The sequence below is a fragment of the Gorilla gorilla genome, chromosome 4 (genome assembly GCF_029281585.2).
Source record: "Gorilla gorilla gorilla isolate KB3781 chromosome 4, NHGRI_mGorGor1-v2.1_pri, whole genome shotgun sequence".
NCBI classification, from domain to species: Eukaryota; Metazoa; Chordata; class Mammalia; order Primates; family Hominidae; genus Gorilla; species Gorilla gorilla.
Genome location: NC_073228.2, coordinates 46,321,730 through 46,346,048, shown reverse-complemented (window position 1 = coordinate 46,346,048; position 24,319 = coordinate 46,321,730). Strand labels below are relative to the sequence as shown.

The window sequence follows — 24,319 nt, the reverse complement described above, 5'->3', positions numbered from 1 at the left end:
CCTGGCCAACAGAGTGAAACCCCCGTCTCTACTAATAATACAAAAATTAGTCGGGCATGGTGGTGCACACCTGTAGTCTTGCTGCTCAGGAGGCTGAGACATGAGAATCGCCTGAACCCGGGAGGCGGAGGTTGCAGTGAACTGAGATCGTGCCACTGCATTCCAGCCTGGGTGACAGCAAGGCTCTGTCTTAAAAAAAAAAAAAAAAAAAAAAAAGACGCTGAAATCCTCCAGGATCCACAGAGTTCACTTTATGGATGGACCAAAGGGGCTGGCAGTTCTACAGCCCCTTCCCATACAGCATTTGCCATTGGGAACTGTTCCCTCACCCTGGGCAAGAAAAACCTTATTAACTTCACTGATACTTTCCAGCAACAAATGTCGCTTCTGTTATTTAGCACACTGAGGGAAGAGCAAATGGTCCTCTCATGGGCATCAGGAATGTCCATGCCCCCTCCAGGAATTAGTGGATATTCTCTAGGAAAATTTGCATTAGTTTTTAAGCAGGGGCAAAGATAATTCGAATTCAGCCTGGCTGCTTCAGTGGAAGGAAATTTACCTGGACTCAGAGCCTTCTTTGAGAGATGCATGTTTGCTGTTTTTGCTTTTGTTTTGATTTATTTTTCTCCTTGAGGGCAAGTCCTAGTCATCAGCATGAGACAACCCTAGCTCTTATGAGAGGTGACTGACCACTCGACCTTAGCATTGGTTACTCAGCACAGGCAGATGCGAACCCTGCAAGGCAGAGCTCGCACTCTGCAAAGCAGAATGGTTTATCAAAGACACTGAAGCAAAGACACTGAAGGAGGAGTTGGGCAGGAGGCTGCAGGGAAAGAGTTCTTCTCACTACAGAAGAAAGTGGGAATGTTCTGGAAAGCTGCTGCTGAGGGGACGCATGTGTAAAACAGATCACGTGTCCCCATGACCGAAGTCTGTCATCTGACAGGCCAAGTCTTCATTTCTTGGGATCTCAAATATCGATGCTTCCTGGCCAAACCTCTCCCATGAGATGGCACCTCTGGCCGGGTGAGTCTGAGGCCCATCTCCAGGTGGCCCAGACACTGGAGGGAGGTGATGTGGGGCACAGAAGGGGATCTGCGGGGGAAGGACACCTGTGCTAGTCCAGCTTTGCCATGAACCTGCTGTGTGACTCTGGGGAGGTTAACTGTACCTCTCTGGGCTTAGTTACCACATTTCTCAAGTGGCTCTGGCATCTGTTAAAATGCCAAACTCGTGGTCCTTAACACCTTGTGATGCTGGCACCTCTCTGCAGACTTTTCTCAAAGTAACCTCAGAAGTTGGGGAGGACTGGGGAGAAGGGAGGTCCTGCAGGGAGGAGAAAAGGGAAAGTGGGCGACTCCACTGAAGGATGTCACACATTTGGGGGCTGTTCCCGACAGTTTTACCTTCCTCTTTGGGCCCCTCCTTTCTCTTCCCTCTCAGTCCCCTTGTCAGATGGTTGATGGGGATCACTGGGAGTTGGGGTGACTGTCAGGAAGGCAGAGAGGGGGTTTGGGCAGCAGGTGGGAAGTGGGGCCAGGTGGCCTCTCGGGGTTCTCCCACCTCACAGTTCTGGGGAGTTCAGGGTTCTGCAAGCAGAGTGATCCTTAATTAATAAACAGCGGGGCAGGCTCGGGCTCCATGTCAGGAAAACTGCAGTCAGCCATGCTGGGCCACCCACCCTCTGCAGAGCACACGCAACAGCGCAGTCATTAAAGCTGAACTGAGCCCTCTGAGGACCGGTGGGAACATCTCTGAATACTGAAGTTCTGCATCTGAAAGAGAAACCTAGGAATGCCTTGCTGCTTCTCTGGGTGTGGAGACGGCCCCCAAAGAGCAGGGCCCTGGGGCTGCGCTCTCAGTCCCTCCGGGAATGTGGGGATGAGCCGAAAAGCGGGAATTCTGGAGGAACCGGAGACCACCATGGTGGGCTGACTGGGACAGGACTGTGGGCAGGGTGTGAATCCGCCCACGGAAGTTACTCCAGGGGAGACCTCCCTTTCAAACCAGCAGTGCCACCTGGCCCAGAGTGGCTGGGAAGATGAAATGTGGTCATCTGGGTGAAAGCACTAAGAGAAAAGAGAGTGTTCTGGTTGTTTTTGATATAAAAGGATTTGGCATCAAGATCGTCAAATGACATCAGTCAGCCTCACCTCAGGGAACATGTCCACCGAGGTCTCATTGGAAATGCAGGGAACAGGGTGGCTCATGGGCTAGTCTGGGTTGTCACAGACTATGACAAGGAGTAGACACTTCAGCACACTAGCCCACCTCCCTTCTCCTCCTACCCACCCCCTCTGACTCCAGGAGAGCCCTCTAAAGTGCTGTGTTCAGTTACATGCCTTATATATGCTGAACACACACACACTCACACATGCTCACAGACACAATGCACACACACGCTCACATGCCGCACACATGCACCACACACACAACACACATGCTCACACACACCACACACAGACACATCACACACACACGCTCACACACCACACACATATCACAACGCACCACACATGCTCAAACATACACACTCACACATGCTCACACACCACACACACATCACATGCCCACACACATGCTCATGCACACACCATACACAACTCACACACCACACACACCTCACGTCACACATACACACCACATACTTCACACACACACAACACACACAGACTCACACACACCCACACAGCACACACCCCCACACCACACACACACATACACACTCATGCTTACACACCACACACACTCACCCCCATCCCCCCACACTTTGCGCGCACACACACGCACTCCAGTCTCTAACATGACAGGGTTAGGCCAGATCAGAGGTTTTGTGACCAGGGACATTCGTCATGCCTGCCAGCATCACTTGAGGAGCCTTTTAAAAGAACCCTTCTTCCGGATATTCTCATCCTTTCCAAGTGTGCTGATGCCTGAGCATATACATGCATTTAATCTTTTTTAAAAAGCAATTGGCTGGGCAGGGTGACTCACGTTTTAATCTCAGCCCTTTGGGAGGCTGAGGCAGGAGGATTGCTTGAGTCCAGGAGTTTGAGACCAGCCTGGGCAACATAGAAAAACTCCATCTTGATTAAAAAAAATAGCTGGGCATGGTGGTATGCGTGCCTATAGTCCCAGCTACTCAGGAGGCTGAGGTGGGAGGATTGCTTGAGCCTGGGAGGTTGAGGCTGCAGTGAACCATGATTGTACCACTGCACTCCTGCCTGGGCAACAGAGAGAGACCCTGTCTCAAAAAAGAAAAAAGGTAAAAAGTAACATTTAAGCATGGTAATACAAAATTAATAGTAGAGAAATGGAAATGACATCTCCCTTCACCCAGTTTCTCCCCACCAGAGGCCACCACTGAAACTGCATTCTCATTCTTCCTTCCAGAGTTAGGCTGTGTCTGTGTGGACTCTGTTGCATGCGCTGGCCTTCCTTGCACGCAGAGGACAGTACACAGTACCCGCCTTGTTCCTCACTGCTTTTCTCACTGACCCACAGGATCTGAGGGGCACCCGCAGCAGCGCAGACGGACCGCTCCATTCCGTCAGAGGCCACACTTATTTCACCAGTTCCATCCTGATGTTTTCCAAACTTCTACATAACAGATGATTCACCAGTGTGTCCCCCCATGGATGCCTCTGCTCACATAGAAAGGGTTACTTCTTGGAAGCTGCGGTGCTGTCAAAGGGCATCTGACAGATCAGCCGCCCTCTGCTCCAGGGGTGTGGTCTTCCTCTCCGACCCATGATGCGTGGCAGCCTGGCTGCCCACACCCTCAGATCCCTGAGCAGCAGCCTCTCGCTGTGGTTTTATCAGCAGTCTTTTTAAATTAAATTTTATTTTTTTTCTGTCACTTGCCTGGATGGAATCAGCAGTCTTTTTATTATGAGGGAGATCAAGCACCTTTTCATGTTAAATCCCTCCTCCTTTTTTTATCCTTTTCCTGTGAGCTACCTGTTTTTCTCTTTTATCAGGCCTGGATATTTTGGGGCAATGCTGGGCTGTCCTAATACTCCCTGCCTGTTCCAGTTGATCCAGGCTCCTTAAAGCTCCAACAGTGTGGATTCTGTGAGCATCACGAAAGCCCAAGGGTGGTGGTCTCTCCACGTGTCAGAGAGCCAACGGTGAGCGAGAGAACCCCCCCGCCAGGGCAGCAGAGAAGCCACATGCCCACCAGTGCCAATAGCCTGGCATGGGAGCAGCCCTCTTTGTACAGGAAAATGGGCCACATTTGTCTTTAACATTTGCTTCTTGTCCAAAGCATTTTAGAGTGTGATGGACATAAAATGATGGAGACAGTGTGTATCTACTTCCCTTGAAAGCTCCTCCAGCGAATCCAGAGCTAGCATCTTCCTGTAGCATCTGCCCCTCCCTCCCTTTCAGGCCTGTGGTAACATCTCCTCCTGCAGAACCTGGGCCCTGCTATCCTGCCATCAAAGGGTGGAGAGCCTGATGGTCTGTGAAATTCCCAGGGAAGGTTCAGGTATCAGAAATGCACTGAAGAACCACCTGAGCTCACTCTGTTAATGGCGATATTTCACATGATTTATCTGGAAGGGTTGGTAACTGATATGGTAACAAATCTCATCTTGAATTCCCACATGTTGTGGGAGGGATCTGGTGGGAAGTAACTGAATCATGGGGGCAGGTCTTTTCTGTGCTGTTCTCTTGATAGTGAATAAGTCTAACGAGATCTGATGGTTTTAAAAAGAGGAGCTCCCCTGCACAAGCTCTCTCTCCCTCTCTGTCTGCTGCCATCCATGTAAGATGTGGCTTGCTCCTCCTTGCCTTCTGCCATGATTGTGAGGCTTCCCCAGCCACTTGGAACTGTAAGTCCAATTAAACCTCTTTCTTTTGTAAATTCCCCAGTCTTGGGTATGTCTTTATCAGCAGCGTGAAAACGGACTAATACAGAAACTTAGCCTGGAGGTCCTGATTAACAGCTAATGCCTCCACCCTTACACATAGCTTCCGTTTTGTAGTAAGTGCTCAAATGACTGTTGAAAGAAGAAATCATGAACAACTGTCTGACTGCCCTCTCTTTTGTCTAGAGGTAGTACAGTTCAAATTGGTTCGGTGGTACTGTGTTTACAAAGTCCACTTTCTGACAGCTCCAACCAGCTTTCTTGCAAATTTCAAAAGCCTCTTTCTTTGGGCCTGGGAACTAGGTTGGCCAAATAAAATACAGGAGACCCAGTTAAATTTGAATTTCAGGTGAACAACAAGTAATATTTTTGGTGTGTGTCACAAACACTGCATGGGGCATACTTACTGTTTTTGATTCCTGTGGCTGCTGTAGGAAATGACCACAAACTTGGTGGCTTAAAACAACAGATATTCATTCCCTCACACTTCTGAAGGCCAAAGTCCAAAATCAGGATCACTAGGTTGAAGCTAAGGTGTCAGCAGGGCCACATTCCCTCTGGAGCTCCAAGAGAGAATTGGTTCCTGGCCTTTTCTGGCTGCTGGTAGCTGCCAGCAGTCCTTGGCTTGTGGCCACCTCACTCCAGTCTCTGCCTCCATCACCACATTGTCTTCTCTTCTGTGTTTTCCATCTCCCTCTTCCTTCCTCTTACAAGGATGAGTGTGACTGCATTTAGGACCTACCTAGATAATACAGGATAATCCCCCCATCTCAAAATCCTTAATTTAACCACATCTGCAAAAACCCCTTTTCCAAATAAGATCACATTTACAGGTTCTGGAGATTAGGACCTGATATCTTTGAGGGACATTATGCAGCCTATGCCAATTATTTGTTGTTATCTGAAATTCTAATTTTCACAGATGCCCTGTGTTTTAATTTGCTAATTCTGACAGCCCTACCTGGGACCACACCTATTAGGAGACAGCAAGGATTTAAGTGATTTTCCTTCAACTGGCACCACCCTTCCTTGTGTGGTGGGGAGAGGCCCAGTCCACAGACCCAACCCTGTTCATCAAGATCTTTTATCTTTGAAGTGGGGCTTATAGTTTACAGTGGCATTCCAGTTTTCAGGAGAATCTAAGGCATTTGGCTTAACTTTTGAACAGATCATGGGAAACAGTACATGTATTCCCACTTTTAGCATTCAAAACTCCAAATGCAGACCTGTTCCCCTCCACCCTCCAGGAAGGTGGAAAGATGAACAAATAAATATGTAAGTTATGTATCTGTTCCCCTTTCTGTTCTCAAGTCTCTTTAAGAAAGGCCTTTTTTGTTGTTGTTTGTTTGTTTTTTGAGAGCAGGTCTCGTTCTGACGCCCAGGCTGCAGTGCAGTGGCGCCATCATGGCTCGCTGCAGCCTCAATTTCCTGGGCTCAAGTGATCCTCCTGCCTCAGCCTCCTGAGTAGCTGGGACTACAAGCGCACACCGCCATGCCCAGCTAATTTTTAAAAAATTTTTTGTAGAGACAGGGTCTCCCTATGTTGCCCAGGCTGGTCTCGGACTCCTGGCCTCAAGTGATCCTCCCATCTTGGCCTCCTAAAGTGCTGGGATTCCAGGCGTGAGCCACTGCACCTGGCCCTGTTTTTGTCATTTGAGACAGGTGCTCGCTATATCGCCCAGGCTAGTTTCAAACTCCTGGGCTCAAGAGACCCTCCTGCCTCAGATTCCCCAGCAGCTGGGACTACAGGCGCAGCCACTCACCAGTGTGGCCTTAGGGTTTTTGTAGTCGATATTGAACTTACCCACTCATCCATTTATTCACTCGTGAATCAATTACTGAGTGCTTATTCTGTGCCATGCGCTATGCCCGGCACAGAAGACACAAAGATGAATAAAGCATCTCCCTGTGATGGGCGAGTGAGGGAGGCTGGATCCCTGGGGAAGCCCAAAGAGTGGAATTAGACAACATTGTGGAAATTAAACACAAATAACGGGCACTAGTGATGTGAAGGCAGCATGATTCCATTTGATGTGAAACTAGAAGGATAGAAACTCATTTACCAATTATCTTTAAATTCTAACTATTTTTAGCCTTTAGATGTGGAAAAAATAACTTGTATTACAGGATGTGTTACCTAACTGTCTGCTTTAACATGATGGTGGTTTTCTTCCTTCTGTCTTCTAGATCCCTGGAAATGTGGGTGCATATGAGCCTCCCTCTGCCTCCTCCCACAGCCATATGAGCTGCCGCCTCCTAGGAGAACCTGGCAGGGCCGGCAGCACCCCCAGCTCCCCAGTTCAGACCAGAAGGGGGCTGCTTGGACTCCAAGATTTCTCCCTTCACCCGCGGCTGCCTCCTGCCCCCATGACTACAGTGTGGTGAGCACTTTTTGGTACAAATTATGCCTCACTGCAAATACATCTTAGTTTTTTTTTTTTTTTTAAGGAAAAAGCCATCTGTTGATTTATTTATCATATGGCACAAATTCTCAAGCTGAAATTCCAGGTCTCTGCCCATGAAAAACAAAACAAAAGCAAAAACACTTTTTTTTTGTCTTTGGGGGAGAAAAGCAGTGAGGCACTGGCAGTTTAATAAAGGGTAGGACCCCTAGGCTAAAGCAGTGAATGGGAAAGCTAGGGGGAAGACCATGCCCCAGGGAGCAGAAGCCCAGGCGTAAGAAGCACAAATCCTGGGTTCGAATCCCCTACCAGCCTCAAATTAGCCACGGGACTCCAGGTGCCACTTGACTTCCCTGAATCCCTCTGAACCTCCCTGAATCTCAACGTCCTAATCTGTAGAAGAGGGGAAGGAATTTTTCACTCACAGGCTCATGTTAAGAATCAAATGAGATCATATAAACTGTAAAGTACTATCCACTTAGTAATTTGGGGAGTGGGGGGACCTCCCAGCACCCTGAAATCACATCGTGTGGGCTACCCAAGTGTGAGGACACCCCGTGCCTGTGTGTTTCCAGTGCCCCCATATCACTCTCCTGTCTCAAACACCTAGAGGTTGACATCCAAATAACAATATTAAAGTGACTCAGATTTATTATTTTTTTGAAATGGAGTCTCACTCACTCTGTCGCCCAGGCTGGAGTGCAGTGGCACGATCTCAGCTCACTGCAACCACTGCCTCCCAGGTTCAAGTGATTCTTGTGCCTCAGCCTCCCAAATAGCTGAGATTACACGTAGTGCACCACCAGGCATGGCTTTTTTTTTTTTTTTTTTTTTTTTTTGAGACTCTGTCAACCAGGCTGGAGTGCAGTGGCACCATCTCGGCTCACTGCAACCACCTCCTGGATTCAAGTGATTCTCTCCTGTCTCAGCCTCCCTAGTAGCCAGGATTATAGGCACATGCCATCATGCTTGGCTAATTTTTATGTTTTTAGTAGACACGGGGTTTCACCCTGTTGGCCAGGCTGGTCTCAAACTCCTGACCTCAGGTGACCACCTGCCTCAGCCTCCCAAAGTGTTGGGATTACAGGCATGAGCTGCCACACCCAGCCTAATTATTTGTATTTTTAGTAGAGACAGGGTTTTGCTATGTTGCCCAGGCTGGTCTTGAACTTCTGGCTTCAAATGATCTGCCCATCTCGGCCTCCCAAAGTGCTGGGATTATAGGAGTGAGCCATCACGCCCAGCTGATTCGATTTTTTATTGGGACTGACCTTCTAATTAGTCCAGATTGGATCAATATTTGTGTATCCAGAAAGCCAGGTAGTCCCAAGTGTTCTCTGCACATTGTGGGCCCAGTAGGAGGCAGGGCTTATCCCACTGGAAGGTGGCAGTCTTAGGAGCCTTAGTAGTGGAGTCCCCGTGACATGGGGTCCAGGTGTCGATCTCTCTGTTGCCAATGGGCAGCCCAGGGAACACTGGTTGCATCTGTCCCCCGGGCACAGGGTGTTCGTGGTCTAAGGCTATGACCAGTGTGCCCTGGGCTGCCCAATGGCGACAGAGATGCCCTCTGCCCAGTTCCTAATTTTGCACTCAGGGCTGTGTGCCAAGGTGCCCGCACTCTGCAGCTCCCGCTGGGATCCACAGGGGCCTATGCAGGCCATGCTCAGGGCCAGGACTGATGATACTGTCTCCAGGTGGCTCCACCCTTCAGTTTTGGATGCTTCTAAAACTTTTCTTTAAGAATGACTCAGTACTCACCCTTAATACAATTTATAGGCTGAAATGATCCCTCTGCCTGCTCCACCTGCTCCAAACCCTGATAAAACAGAAACTAGGGTGGGATATCACATATGGTATCTTCACTTTGTAGCTGGTGGATTTTTTTAAATGTGGAGGAGAACGTGAGAGGCAAGACCAGAACTGAGAAATGACTCTTGCTTTTAGTTAGAGGGAGGGTGGCTGTGGGAAGTGTATTTCAACGCCATGAAAGTACCCTGTGAGGTTGCAAATTCTAAGTAATTCGATATGCATAACCCCAGCCTCAGCTGTGTTAGCTCCTCCCTTCTCTGTTCCCCATCACTCCCCCTTTTCCTGGTCCCAGAGTGTGAACCACATTGGTGTAGACATGGTGAAAGTAAAGTGGATTTTTGAGGAAGGGGGATCAGGTAGTGTAGCCCAACAGACTAGAAAATACAGACTCAGTCTCCTCACCTCCCCTCTCACTGTGACCCTTTTTCTTAACAGTAGAGGGCTGACTTTGTCTGCCTTGCTCAGGGAAACCGCCCCACTTTTAATTAAATTTCTCCCTGTAGATGCTGTCTGGGAAGCTGAATGTCATCTTCCCTGGGCTTACCTGCCAGGCTCCTCTCATCCACATCTTCCAGCCTCTAGCCACATGGACCCCTCCGGAAAGCATGTGTGTGTGTGTGGGGTATGTGTGAACATTTTTCATGCTTGATGTGAGCCGGAAGAAAAATGAGCTTCTCTATTTGATAAGTGTGGACCTGCCCACAGCACTAAATTTGGTTCTGCCGTCACCGGCGCCATGAAGCAGCAGCCTGGTTTAGACGCTTGCCTTCGGTTTCAAATAATTTCTCCAGGCTCATGTTACATATGACCCATTCACAGAGGCTGGAGGGCATGGCTTCTCCAGTCCTTAGCACTAAAGACATGTCTTTTGGCTCCTGCACGACTAGCACAGGCAGTAGAACCAGATGGGGGATGCTCTGAGGTTGCAGAGGCAGGAAGGCAAGTGGGAGAGAGCTTGGGCCTGGACAGAGGGATGAGCTGGCTCCCTCCCCAGCTGTGGAATCTCTGAGCCTCAGTTTGCTTCTCTGCAAAATGAGGATAATAATCCCCACCTCAGGACTGAGGATTAACGAGGCAATGGTTTTAGCAGAATAATCCACTGCTGCTATTATTATCGGCATCTTCGTATAGCAAAACTCATTTGGACCAATGGGGAGTGCGTTAAGTTGGTCTGAAGTAGGGCAAAGGAACGGTTATAGAATGTTTCAAAGGAAATGTGTTTTTTATTATTTCCATGTATGTAGAGTACTGGAACTGAGTGCTAGGAGGTGGAGAACTGACTTGATTTAAATAAGGAGAGCTCATTTGACATTGGCCTGTTTGATTTCTCAACATCCAACTGTGTTAATAAAGAGGGTTTTGACCTATCTATGTGCCCAGCTCTGTGACTGGAGAAGGAAAGTCACATAAGACACAGTCCTTGCCTTCACAGGACGTGCAACCTATGGGCAGATGAGTCCTACACAGGAAGCGGGGGCAAGAAGGAAACTGTGAGGCACTGGGGAGCACGGCGCTGCCACAGGTGAGAGGAAACGTGTAGCCTCTGGACCTTGAGTGCCAAGGCTGGGGAAAGCTTCAGGGAGGATGGACACTGAGGAAGGTCAGGGCGATTTAAATAGGGGGTGGGGCAGGGAGAGAGGGGCAAGGCTGCCATGGGTGAGCAAGGGGCAGAAAGAGCACGGCATCTATGAAGGAGCCACAGGGCAGGCTGGCAGGAAGCGGGAGGCAGGACTGGGCAGGGAGGTGAGCCAAGGTGTGGGAACCCGGGCAGGCAGCTCGAGGCCAGCTTGGCTTAGCAGGCGATGCCCATGGCAGGACCACACTTGGAGAGGGCCAGGGCAGGTGACGGGGTTGCTCTGGGAAGAATTTGGCAATGGCATGCAAAATGGATTGGATATGAATTTTGGAATTGAAACAGGGAACAACTCATTATTGCTTCCATAAGGATCCGAGGGTGAGATGATAAGGTCTAAAATCATTTTATCACTGGTGAGAGTGTGACTGGAAAGAGAGGGGCAAACTGAGGCAATGCCTGGAAGAAACTGGCGGGTCTGTTCCAGGATGTGGAGGGAGAAGAGCTTAAGGCTCCATGGTTTGCCACATTCGGGACTGGAAGATGGCAAATTCCAGTGACCGAAGTGCACAGACCAGGTGGTAATGGGGGCAGCATTTTACTAAAACGCAAGGCTATGGGGCCACTGGACACCCAGGACTGGCACTCAAACCTGGCCACGCTGGAGAAGAGATGGGCCATTGTCAGGGTGGGGGTTATGCATACATCCTGAAATACCTCCCACCATCCACGCTCCGGAGAAACCCTCCATTCACAGGGTGAAGGCAAACTGACTTCAGCCCCGCTCTGGCTCAATTCAAATGCCAGATGCAAGCAGTTCAATTAACGCGCCTGCCCCATGCCTTTGACACCAAACAGTTGTCAGAATATTACACCATCCAAGTCAACGCCTGGCTTTAATTTAATCACTCATGCCTTAATCGATTCCTGTCACATGCTAAACACTGTGAGTGGTGGGGAGAGGCTGCTCCTAGGCATAATTAGAATATGAGATTCTGTACCAAGTCCCTGTCTGGTTAGGAAAAAACTGAAAACTCCAGAAAAAACAGAAAAGCTCCCAGGAAATTCCATCCAAGGGTCATGACTTGAGCCCAGAAGGAAGTCCCAGCCCTTCCCCAGAGAAGTCAGCACTGGCAGGGGCTGGAAATCACTTGAGGTCATGCTCAAGGCACCCCCACCCACTGTCTTGCACCCTGGTTTGGGGCTCTTTCCTTCCAAAGAAGGGGACAGACAAGATCAGTGCAGGCTGGGCTGTGGCCACCCATGCATCCCTCCTGGGAACGGACCCTGCTGGCTCAGCCCTCACCCCTAGGAACCAGCTGCACCGTCTGACTGACGCTAAGGGAGCCAGGTGGCAGCAGCTATACTATTTCAGGTCAGGCTAAAGTCAGCCCACCAAAGACTTCAGATCAGCACCTGACTGCGGCTCCTGGGAGGCATCCCCCAGCCCTGCAGCACTTCTGAGAAGCTCAAAGGAATTCTCTTAAGTTGTTTTATTTCAGTTCTATGACTATGCGAACAGAAGAGAGACCACATTATCATCCATTCTGAGGGGGAAGACAGTATAATCTCCATTTCTCAGATGGAAATATGGAGGCATGGGAAATCTTAATCTTGGCCAAAAATCTCTTAGTTGACAAATGAATTCAGGGCTTGGCAACCCTAAGCAGCCAGTGATAACAGGGGCCCACAAATGAGGGAGTGGCTTGCTTCTGCAATTCAGTCTTGCTGGTAACAAACGATAAGATCTTTTTAAAAGTCTTTTTATTTTTATTTTTTTTAACTTGGCCCAGATTGTCAACTTATAACATGAATCCTACTGATTAAAAATTTTTTCTTGCATTTCTCATCAGCCATCGAACATTGGTTCATGATTATTTATAGCACTTTAGTGACATTGAAAGGGATTTATTTCAATTTATTCAGTCTTTATTAACACTCCACAGGGAACAGAGTGCAGCCGCCACTGGCCTTTTCTCAGGCACAGTTGAGATGCTAAGAAGGGAGGAACTTCACCACTAAAGGAAGAACTGAACCCGGTGGAGAGAAGCCCAGGAGGCAAGTTATCCCTATAGGATTATCCAGGAAAAATATTAAATAGGTTTTAATAAGGTTCAGGTGAGTTTATGAATGATCACTCCATTATTCAAGCGGATTTAGGGATGTTCTGCAAAATCCTCCGTTTCTAAGCTGGCCTCATGGGGACCAGCAGCAGAGGCAGAGGCTGAGCCGCTGCACTGGGGATTGGGGCCAGCGTGGAATTTCCCCTGCTCATAGGGAAAAGACAAGACAGAAAACGGATGGTGGGAGGGCTGGTGACTCTTCCAAATGGCTATTCCTGATGTTTCCTGGCAATGAGCAGCTATGAAAGGGACAGGTTCACATGCGACTACACCATGACTTTTGCTGTGCCCCAGTGTAACAGGAGGTTATAGACAACAGTTTTATTTGCATATATAACCTTTGCTTGGCTTATTAACATATTGCTGATTTAAATTCTGATACATTGTCAAAGTAGAAAGCTGTTCGGGTTTTCGGCAAGCCCAGTATAAAAAATGCAGGCATGCAACAAATAGGTAGTGAATATTCACATTTAAATACATGTAAATATAAATAGAATTAAAAAAAAAAAGTTTAGAGACAGGGCCTTGCTGTGTTACCCAGGCTGGAGTGCTATGGGACAATCATAGCTCACTGTAGCCTTGAACTCCTGGGCTCAAGCGATCCTCCTGCTTCAGCCTCCCAAGTAGCTAGGGCTACAGACACATGCCATCATGCCCAGCTAATTTTTACAGTTTCCTTTTGTAGAGACAGGGTCTTGCTTTGTTGCCCAGGCTAGTCTCAGACTCCTGGCTTCAAGTGATCCTCCCACAGTGCTGGGATTACAAGTGTGAGCCACCGAGCCTGGCCTCATTTATATATATATATGTGTATATATATATAATATATATAAAATATATATAATATATATAAAATATATACAATATATATAAAAAATATATAATATATATAAAATATATACAATATATATAAAATATATAAATAAAATATATATAATATATAATATATATAAAAAATATATAATATATAATATATATAAAATATATATATAATATATAAAATATATAAAATATATATATAATATATATAAAATATATATAATGTATATTATATATAATATATAATATATTTATAATATATATTATATATATAATATAAAATATATATAATATATATAAAATATATATAATATATAAAATAATATATAATATATTATATATAATATAAAAATATATATAATATAAAAATATATATAATATATTATATATAATATAAAATATATATAATATAAAAATAAATATAATATATTATATATAATATAAAAATATATATAATATATTATATATTAATATATATAATATATTATATATAATATATAAATATATATAAAATATTATATATAATATATATAATATATTATATATAATATATAAATATATATAATATATTATATATAATATATAAATATATATAAAATATTATATATAATATATATAATATATTATATATAATATATAAAATATTATATATAATATATAAAATATATATAATATATTTAATATATAAAATATATATAATATATTATATATAATATATTATATATTAATATTATATATAATATATTATATATAATATATTATATATTAATATTATATATAATATATTATATATAATATATTATATATATTAATATTATATATAATATATTATATATATATATATAAAACCAAAGAGATTCCTTTTTTTTTTTTTTTTTTTTGAGAAGAAGTCTAGCTCTGTCGCCCAGGCTAGAGTGCAGTGGTGCGATCTCGGCTTACTGCAACCTCCACCTCCCGGGTTCATGCCATTCCCCTGCCTCAGCCTCTCGAGTAGCTGGGACTACAGGCGCCCGCCACCACGCCCGGCTAATTTTTTGTATTTTTAGTAGAGACGGGGTTTCACAAAGCCAGGATGGTCTCAATCTCCTAACCTCATGATCTGCCCGCCTCGGCCTCCCAAAGTGCTGGGATTACAGGCGTGAGCCACCGCGCCCAGACTGCCTGATGTTGCCCTGATTAATTACCCAAGAAGTCTCTTTTTCGGGGACAGGCCATGGGAGGGGGATGAGGCAAGACAATAGTTTGGTGCCACTGTTCAATTAAGAACAACTGGAAACAGGCACCACTGAAATGACCTGCAAATCAATGGCAGAACTGGATCCGATCCAGGACAACTCTGTTGACACATGATTTAGAACGCTGGCTCCAATTCAGGAGGAGGAGCTGTCCTTTACGCTGGGGGAGGAGCACCGTCCCACGGTTCCATGAATTGGTCCTTCCCAGCACTTCGTTCTTGGCATTCTGTGGCGTCGTCTGTAGAGCACATGACAAGCAATTACAGAGCCAGGGGTCTTCTAATATCCTTGCTATCCCAGGGAGGAGGACACAAGCATGAAAGTGCATCCCTGGACTTTTTGTGGTGAAACTGCAGACTTAGATCCCAAGACAACATCACCAGCCTTCTCAGTAAAACAGAAAACTGGGCCATAGGCTGGAAGGAAAACCAGCAGCTGGGACTAGAGATAATTATGTCCCTCTTCTCTTTGATGCCTGGATTTAGCAGTAGGGTGGACGGGGCCAAAGGAGAGGAATGAATGAAACATTATTATCAATGGCTTCAGATTTAATTCTCACTTGCTGATTTAAAACTGTTTTTAGTGTTGGACATTGATCTAAGACTCTTTCCTCAGGGGAGTTAATATAGCAAAGGGAATTTAAACTTATTTTCAGTCTGTTGAGGAGGATTTTACCCTCTTAAGTTGGGATTCTATGTGAATGACTTCAAAGTGCTGTGCTAGTCCTGGCAGACAGACAGAAGATGGGCGGGGAGAACGCCCACCTTTTACTAATTTATAAGTTTCCCCAGTAGGTGTTCTTCTGATACCCTGTAAGAATAAGACATGAAGGTCTGTAAACATGCAAGGCTGGGGTCCACACAGCCTGATCTGCAGTCAGGACTGCCTCTTATCACAGCCAAGCACTTACTAAAGGTCATCTGTGCCCATTCAAAATCTTGTATGTACACCAGACTTGCTATAATAATCACATACCCTAAATAAGGTGCAAGCTGGCTGGGCGCGGTGGCTCACGCCTGTAATCCCAGCACCTTGGGAGGCTGAGGTGGGTGGATCACTTGGGTCAGAAGTTCGGGACCAGCCTGGCCAACATGGCGATACCCCATCTCTACAAAAATACAAAAATCAGCCGAGCATTATGGTGTGTACCTGTAGTCCTGGCTACGGCGGAGGCTGAGGCAGAATTGCTTGAACCCAGGAGGTGGAGGTCGCAGTGAGCCAAGATTGTGCCATTGCACTTAAGCCTGGGCGATAGAGCGAGACTCCGTCTCAAAAAAAGATTAAAAAATAAGGTGCAAGCTGATGGAGTAAAAGTGCTGAGGAATAAGCTCTTCAAATCATTCAATGATTTTAAGAAAATTTAGTTGAATGTTTTGGAAAGACTTCATAAAGGTGAGTAATATTTACTATCAAATGGGATGGTAAAGACCATGAAAAAAAAAAAAAAAGTAAAATCCCTGAAGGATTCTGCATTCAGATGACTCCACAATGTAAACCCAAAATCCAAACTGAAATCGGAGGACCCAGACAGTGCATTATTAATGTGGCATAGGCAAAACAGACAAGAAATTTCAACTGGCTGATCCAGACACCAAGAGAAGACCTGAGCCCTGTGTCAAAAGATGGGTGAACGAATTCACATTTATATAGTTTCGGTTAAAGTAAAATCTTGGAAATCTATGTGTATCATTTAAATGATTTTCTGATATAATGACTTTTTAAAACTGATATATTGTTACTCAGTCTTGATTTAAGCGATAAGAAGGCTTCTTAGGCCTAATTTATTAATTCATAAATGACTATACTTATTGGATACATGGAATTCCTAAGATTCAGTACACCACAAGTCTGCTTTATTTAATCCTTTTCTACTCTACTCTCAACCAACCACCCTGAAATCTGTTTGCCAGTTTACCAATGTCAGCACTCTGTTGAATTACTTCATTTGTAAAATCTCTTCTTTACCTCCTTCGCCTTCCCTGACTGCCATTACTTTCTTGATCAGCCCTCACTTTTTATTCAACGAGTAAACTGGAAAGATCTCTGAACCCGATGTACTAAGCCAGGTCACCCTGCCCGGGATGGCTGGAGGGAAGGCAGGTTGGTTTGGGCTGGTGGAGAGCATGCAGTTTATTCCTGGCATGGAGTGGATTTCAGGAAGAAGATGAGGCAGGGACAGCAGATGACAAATCTCCGCTTGACTGTGGCAAGAGTTCTGTGTGTACATTTAAACATGGGTGTGTGCAATTTTCAGAGGATCCACTTCTGCCCAGTTTGGTGCAGAGGAGCTGGGTAGTTGCCGACTTTTCCTATCTTGATCCCTACTCAGTGTAACAATTTATCTGTACAACTGATTCCATCACCAGGATCTTTAGACCCCTCTGGTCATTCAGCCAATCACAAGCACTTATCCACAGGACACTGCCGATGATGCCATTTACTGAGCAGTTACTATGTGCTTGGCCCTAGTGAGTACCGGGTTAGCTTGTTTGAACCCCATGGCAACCCGTGAGACAGGTACCATCATACTCCAAGTTGTGGATGACAAAAAACTCTCCAAGCAGCTAAACAACATGGCTTAGGTCTCACAGTGAGCAGGGAGCTGGGACTTGTGCCCAGGAGGCCCGATCAGAGCCTACCTCCTTAACCATTACGCCAAACTGCCTCCACATGCAGAACACTGCCCTGCACTGGGGACCTGGGGGAGGGTAACAGTGTCTGCCCTTGAGCTGCTCCCAAACCTTCCTTGAATAGCCTTGGCACAAAATGCATTTCTTGGGGACTCGCTGACATGGTGTTTGGATTTCTATCGGGTCCCTGATTGGGCTCAGCATGGAGCCTGATGAAATATGAAAAAAGCAAAGAAAATTAAGGGACTATACCTGGAAGTTGTTCGAGTTTGTATTTTGCTGAAGCCCATTCTATCTGCATGCTTACAGAAAGTTTCCTAACTGGAGAACCCAGAAAGCTCAAAACCTGTTCTGGGCCAGCCTCAAATTCCTCCTCACACTCAGTTGGGAGCCATCTGGGCAGGCAGGGAACCTGGCAGAGGTGGCAGGAGGAGCATGGCACCTGGAGACAGGAAAGGAATTCTTGGACAGCAACCTCTTTGGCAAGGCAACAGGGGCGAGACAGAGGATTCTCAGGTAGCCCCAAGGTACCACAGTATAATGGAATACTTATTGCAAAGCCTGGGCCCCAGGAAGTGAGAAAAGCCTCCCAGGCCCATCTTTGCCAAAAGATTCTTACAAGAGGACTTGCCTATGCCCACCCAACTCAACCCACACCCACAGTCTCAGAGCTGGCCTCATCAGTGGGCACCAACGCTTTCACCTTGCTGAGGTACAGAACCTAAGCTGGGGATCTGATGTCCCTAAACCTCAGAGACTTGACCTTGGCCACACTGAATCTACGTCTTGATCCCCCAGTCTTGATTTCCACCCTTCCCTGGGTCAATCAAACCAGCTGCCCCGTCATATGGCAGAGCAGCCCAGAAACCCTGGATTGGGGGAAGAGGTTTAAGGACCTTAGGAAGAGATATTTGCTCTTTGTTTTATAAACAGAGCACCAATGTAGAGTGAAATGCCTTGCTCTCTGTGTCGGGGCCAGATAAGAAATTGAGAGCTTTAACTCCACATTTCCCTAACCTTATTCTGGGTCATGCTCCGATTACAGACTCTTGTAAAAATTCATTTGTGAGACAGTGGTTTTGGAATCAATATTCTACTGGGTCAATGTTATAGATCATATCTGGGTTCCCAGACTAGTCCACAATGGCCAAGTAAACCCACATGTGGCTGAGAGGGGAGGGAACTAGTGTCAGGCCCAGCTCCACCACCCACTGGCTCTGTGACCTTTAGCAAGTTACTAACCCTCTCTGTGCTTCAGTTTCCCCATCACGGAGATAATAACAGCACCTGCTACATAGCGGAAGTGTTGTGAGGATTAAATGAGATAATCTTAGCAAGCACTTAGAATAGGGCCTCCTAAAAGACATTCAATGAATGTAATTAAGATAGCGGTGCCAGTGTCAACCCCAGCAGTGGTGACATTGGGGCTGGGTCATATTTTGATGTAGGAGACTGTCCTGTGCCTTGTAGGATGTTTAACAGCATTCCTGGCCTCTACCCACAAGATGTCAGTAGCACCCTCCCCGAGTTGTGAAAACAAAAACATCTCTCTAGACATCTCAGTGGCCCCCAGTTGAGAACCATGGTTTTACAGGAAAACAGCTGAGAGTCCCTGCTGGAACATGAGGACTCCTCTCCCTGCTGCAGCCCAGCTGGTGAGGCTGGGGTCTTCTCTTCCCGTCACCTGCCGAGGTGCCCCCCAAACGCCAGCTCCATGTCACTAGTGGAAGCACCTAACTCCTGGGCATGGCAAGTTAGGAGTGGCCAGGGGGGTGTTTCTGGGAGTGTGAGGGGGCTTTGGGGGTCTCTGAACACGGTGATGAGGAAAGTGGTGGTGGAGGAAAGAGCAGCGTCAAACGCAGTTTCCCACCCGCTTCCCACTGTATTTCCCCATTTATCCTTCATGGATAAAATCCATTTGGTATGGACCGAATACCTCTTGTATGTCTAGCACTGTATTAGGCCCCTACGGCTGTTTTTATTTGTTTTTGAGTGATTCTTTTTCAAGGAGGGAGTAAGGAAGATGCTAAATAAATACATCAATAGAAGGCAAGGTCCAGTTGGAAAATTATCACATGTCCAATTGGAAAAATAACACGTGTTCGTACATATAGCCACAGAGCTACTGAAACCACACACATAAATGCTGAGGGAAAGTGGAATAAAACAGTTTCTTTAAATTTTCAACAAATGGACTGTAACAACAGATGTTAAAAAGGCAGAAGGAAAACCACAATCTTATCCCATCTCCAGGCTGGCACCGACCTCCAAGGGCATGAGGGTCAAAGGGCACGTTTAATAGAAAGGCCACTTTTTCCAACCGGAATAAATCTAACCTTTCCTCAATCAAAGCGATTCTAAGTTTTCTAACAATTTATGGGCAGTATCCATTTCTTTTGTTCCTGTCGGAGGAGCAATGCCTGATATTAGAAACCACTTAAAAGTCACCCCCTTCCAGCAGGAACAGTCATGGACTGTCACTCATCCAAAAACCAGCAAAGCCAACAAGCCCCTTCCCCAAATCGTCCAAAGGTGAACCCAAGAGCCAAGCCAGGTTATTGCTATATAAACATCTGTTAGAGAAGCAAACTTGGCCAAGGAATGTATGAGCTTCAAGAGTCACTCCGGACCTGCGTAGCAGGGGTGGGGGCGGGGGATACACTTATCTGTTTATCCATTAATTTGTTTATGTAGAGGGAGGATTTGGAGATGGAAAATAAACAATGCTTATACAGTAAATATAAGCAGCCATCACAAAACACAAAATGACACCCCAGAATCAACCGCGGTAGGAAAGACATTTCCTTGTCTCCTGTAGGATGGGTCAGTTAAGGGGCCGAGGGGGATCAGATAGAACTCAAATTGGTCCTGCTGAGCCTGGAGCCTGAGCACGCAGAGGGGTGAGCTAGGCAGTCGCTGTCGGAGCCCCCATCATCCCTTCCAGCCTGGACCATTCTGAGACGGAGGTTTGGAGTTACAGGTGTGTGAGAGCCAGAGGGTGAGAGGGGTCACTCGCTCGGAATGTAAGAGCTCCCGCCTGCTGGGAATGGGGAGGAGTCGTCGATGGCCCCACGATCCGTGCCCAGACATTTCCAGAGGCGCACCGGCTGGTTCAGCACCCCACCGTCATCCGCGCAAAAGCTGCATGCCTCGAGGTCCTGGAGCGAAGCCATTTCCTTAAAGCGCGCGCAGAGCCAGGATAGAGTTTCCTACGAAGGACCGTCCCCCTGAGGTTCCTCCATTAACAGCGCCCCCGGCCTTGCCCACCGCAGCGGCCCCACCAAAGCGCTAACACATTTCAAAATGGAGCGAAATCGCAGAAGCGCGGAGTGCGCTTTGTTCCCAGCATTGGGCTAAATGCGCTCATCCCTACAGGGCTCCGTTTCCTCCAAAGGCAGGAGGCGACATCTCTGCTCCCGAGATGGCAATACGTAGCCGTGGCCGCGGGCTCCCCTTTTCCGGGGCCACCCCGAGACCCTCGCTCCATCTGGAAGGGGAACCCCGCGCCCAGCTCTGTCTGGGGGCGAGGGAGGAGAGACGATGCTTGAATCGATCCCTGAGCCGCTCTGCAACCCCTCGCGGCGGGCCCAGCCATGCGAGGAGCCTCGCAGTACCCAGGCTCCAGCCCTCTACGCCACCGTCAAGGAGGGTCGGCCTGGTCCCGGGCGGGCAGCCAAGCCATTCCCCAGATATTCAGATCAACCTGGGCGACCCGCGCGGAGGATTCAGCTCCTAGATGCTCTTCCGTCTCAGAAGTGCGCCCCCCGCACCAGTTTTCAGCAATAGAATTAACCAGAAAACCGTGCGTACCAGGTTCATCACAGGAGGGCGAGGCTCGGATTCGTTGGCCAGGAGTTCCCCCTGCCGCCTCAGACTCGGTTTTGGGGGCGCGGTGAACTTGGACACGGGTGAAATTTATTTAAGATAAATAATATTAATCAGTACGGACATAATATTAATAAAAATACACCCAGGGCCGCCTATCTGCGTGTCTGCGGCCTCCAGGGGCCAATCAGAAACAGCCTCAGGCGCGGGGGTTCGAGGCTTCCTCCCGTGTCCTCCAGGAGGCCGACTGGGCGCGGCTCCCCCTACCCCAGGGTCCCCAATCTCCGCAGCGAAGGGGTGAGGCCAGCCCCAAGATCCCCTCTCCGGACGCCTGTGGTTTCCATGGCAATCCCCCCTCTGCGCCCAGTCCCGTGGGCTCAGAAAGATGGGTGTGGCCGAAGCACCAGTAACCTTATGCCCCTTCCTCACATTCTCCGGCCAGGCGAAGCAACAGGGCGTAAAGCCGGAGAGGCCCCGCCAGGGCTCCCCACCCATCCCCGGATGGGTAGCCAGCGTCCCTCGCTGGGCAACCTGGTGTGGCGTGGCCCTCAGGACACTTGGGGTGTAGGGAGGGGCGAGATCCCTCTGCCGCCGCCCGCAGCGCGCACGGAGACTCGAATCCTATCCCTTCAGAAGCTTCCCGGCGCCGGCAGACTCCGAGACGAGGCTGCGCGCGGTCACGCCCGTTCCATGCGTGCCGGGGGTCGGGAGGTTGACTCGAGTTCATCGACCCCAGCAAGCCTCGAGATCCAACAATGGGCTCGGAAATGAGGAGCGAAAAAGGAAAGAGAGGCGCATGGGCGTAGGGGGGAGGTTGGCTAAACACCCTCAGAATAAAAGCCAGAAACCAGGGCTGGGAGCGCAGATCACGTAACCTCTACAGACAAAGCAAAGAGCCCCCGAAGAAGGTGCTGGGCGAACGCCCCCAGTGCTCACGCCCGCAGCAGCAAAACGCCAAGATTTCAGCGCTGATTGTCCCCCTCCCTTTAATGCCAGGCCCCGCCCTGTCCTACGAAGCCCGGCCACCCGGTTTGGCATGGCACCGTAAAGACGTGACACGCCGAAAAAAGATGGCACCTCGCGTTCCGAGGGGGAAAAAAAGGGGGGGTGGGGGCGGGAGTGGGAGGAGGCACAGCCTATCCTCCCCCGTCCTCGCTCACCAGGGTCCACACCCACTGCCGCAGTGAGGGGCGAGCCCTGCGCGCCAGCCCCGCGCCTCCGGCAGGGAGCGCACACGCCGGGCGCCCTGCGCTCCGAGCGCTGAGAAAGAAATCCGCCCCGAGATGCACCTGCAGCCCCGCGCCCATCCGTGCATGGCTGCGGCTGTGCGTGCCCGCGAACGGGGACCAGCGGCCGCCGAGTCCGTCCACATCGCCAGGCCAGGTGAACCCTGCCTTTGCGAGCGTGCACAGTGGGATCCGCGCACTGTTCTCAGGCACGGCGTTGCTCGCGTCTCTGTGCCAGGCGTGCGCAGGGGGAAGGGCAACTAAAGTGACAGCGCGTGGACCCCTCCCCATCTCCTCGATTTCTCCCAGCCCCCAAATGTCCCCTACGGGTTTCTGAAGGAGGAAAAGAGGAGGGGGCCGGCCCCCGCCTAAAATCAGGGGCAGTGAAGGCCCTGTCGGAATCACTGCTCTGGAGGTGCAGGGAGGGGCGTGCAGGGAGTCATCTTTTCTAGAACCCGATCCACGTCTTCCTTAGAGCTGATGGCGAACAGCGGCAGGGACAGCGGATTTCAGATTCGGTTTCGGGGGTCGTTATCGGACCCCTCCACACACACACACACACACACACACACACACACACACGCCCATTGCGGCAAAAGGCAGCAGTCGAGAGTGAAGGGCAGCCCCCTCCCCCAAGTCACCGCCGCCGCGCCCCACCCTGCCGGCACAGCCTCCACCTGGGATCTGCGCGAAGCGGGTGGTGAAGACCCTCCAGCACACACACACGCGCACACTCACGCGTGCGTGCATCCCTTGCTCAGGTCCCTTTCCAGGCCGCCCTGGCCCCAGCCCCCGAGCAGGGGAGGCAGGGAGGGGCCCTGCGGTGGCCCCGACCGATGCCCGGCGCACGAAGCCCCAGTCTGCGGAGAGGGAAGGCGAGGGGCGGCGGCGCAGGGGTGCACAGAGGCGGACGGCGAGGCAGATTTCAGAGCCGCGGCGCTTACCTGATAGTCGACAGAGGCGAGGACGGGAGAGGACAGCGGAGTTGGAGAAGGTGGCTGTGGTGGCGGCGGCAGGAGGTGGGCGGTGGCAGCGGCGCTGCTGTTGGTGCCGGAGCTGGTGGGTGGCGGTGACTGCGAGGGCGCGCGCCGGCGAAGAGGGCGCGTTCCTGAGGCCGGCGGGCGGCGCAGGCGCGAGCAGCGGGAGCGCGAGCCTCCCCAGGGGAGGGGGCGGGCAGCGCGGCCTCCGCGGGAGCCTTCTCCTCCGGCCACCAGTGGGCGCGCGCGAGCGCCCTGCCGCTCGGCCGTCCGGCGTCTCCCGGCTCGTTCCTCTCGGCGCTGCCCTTTCGCGGTCCCCCTCCCGCTACGCCTCAGGCCGCGGCGCTGACCGCAGCGCGCACGCGCGTTCCGTGGCGCACGCGCTCTTTCCGCCTCCTGTAGTTGGAGTCTTTGTCTCGTTGGTGGGATGGGTGTCCTCCTTCGGGCCATGCGGGGTCGGGGCAAGGCCAGTGGCTCCGCCGCTGGGTCCGCTGCCCTTTACTTTCAGTCAGCCTGGGGCGGTGTCCTCTCCTACAGAGGTCCTGAGCGGCCTTCCACGTGGCCGGCCCTCGAGTCCGTCCGCCCCGACCCTTCGTAGTCCCGAAACCGCACCCCTGGCTAAGGTCTCTTTCCCCCAGGCTGCTTCCTTTCTCCTTGCTTTTTTCCCACCTTTTTTGTTACTGACCAAGGTGAATCCTTTCCTTAACAAATCGGCTTAAAGCAAGCCAACTCAGTTACAATACAGTAGAACTGTACTTTAAAAAAAAAAAAAAAAACGTGAATCTATGATGTATCTAACCGTTACGTTAGAAAAAAAATCTTAGACGAATTT

General features: G+C 49.0%; 1 protein-coding gene across 8 annotated transcripts in view; it reads right to left on the bottom strand.

Moving 5' to 3' along the window:
- The window catches only part of MAPT (microtubule associated protein tau), a 131,295-nt gene extending 107,508 nt beyond the window's left edge, over positions 1 to 23,787 (bottom strand). The window contains exon 1 of one of the 8 annotated variants that reach the window (XM_031011078.3): positions 23,455 to 23,787. The gene's annotated coding sequence lies outside the window, so the exon portion shown is untranslated. The remainder of the gene's footprint in view (positions 1 to 23,454) is intronic. The other 7 variants (XM_063705806.1, XM_055387816.2, XM_055387817.2 and 4 more) reach the window with 7 other exon arrangements.
- Positions 23,788 to 24,319: the final 532 nt, after the last annotated feature.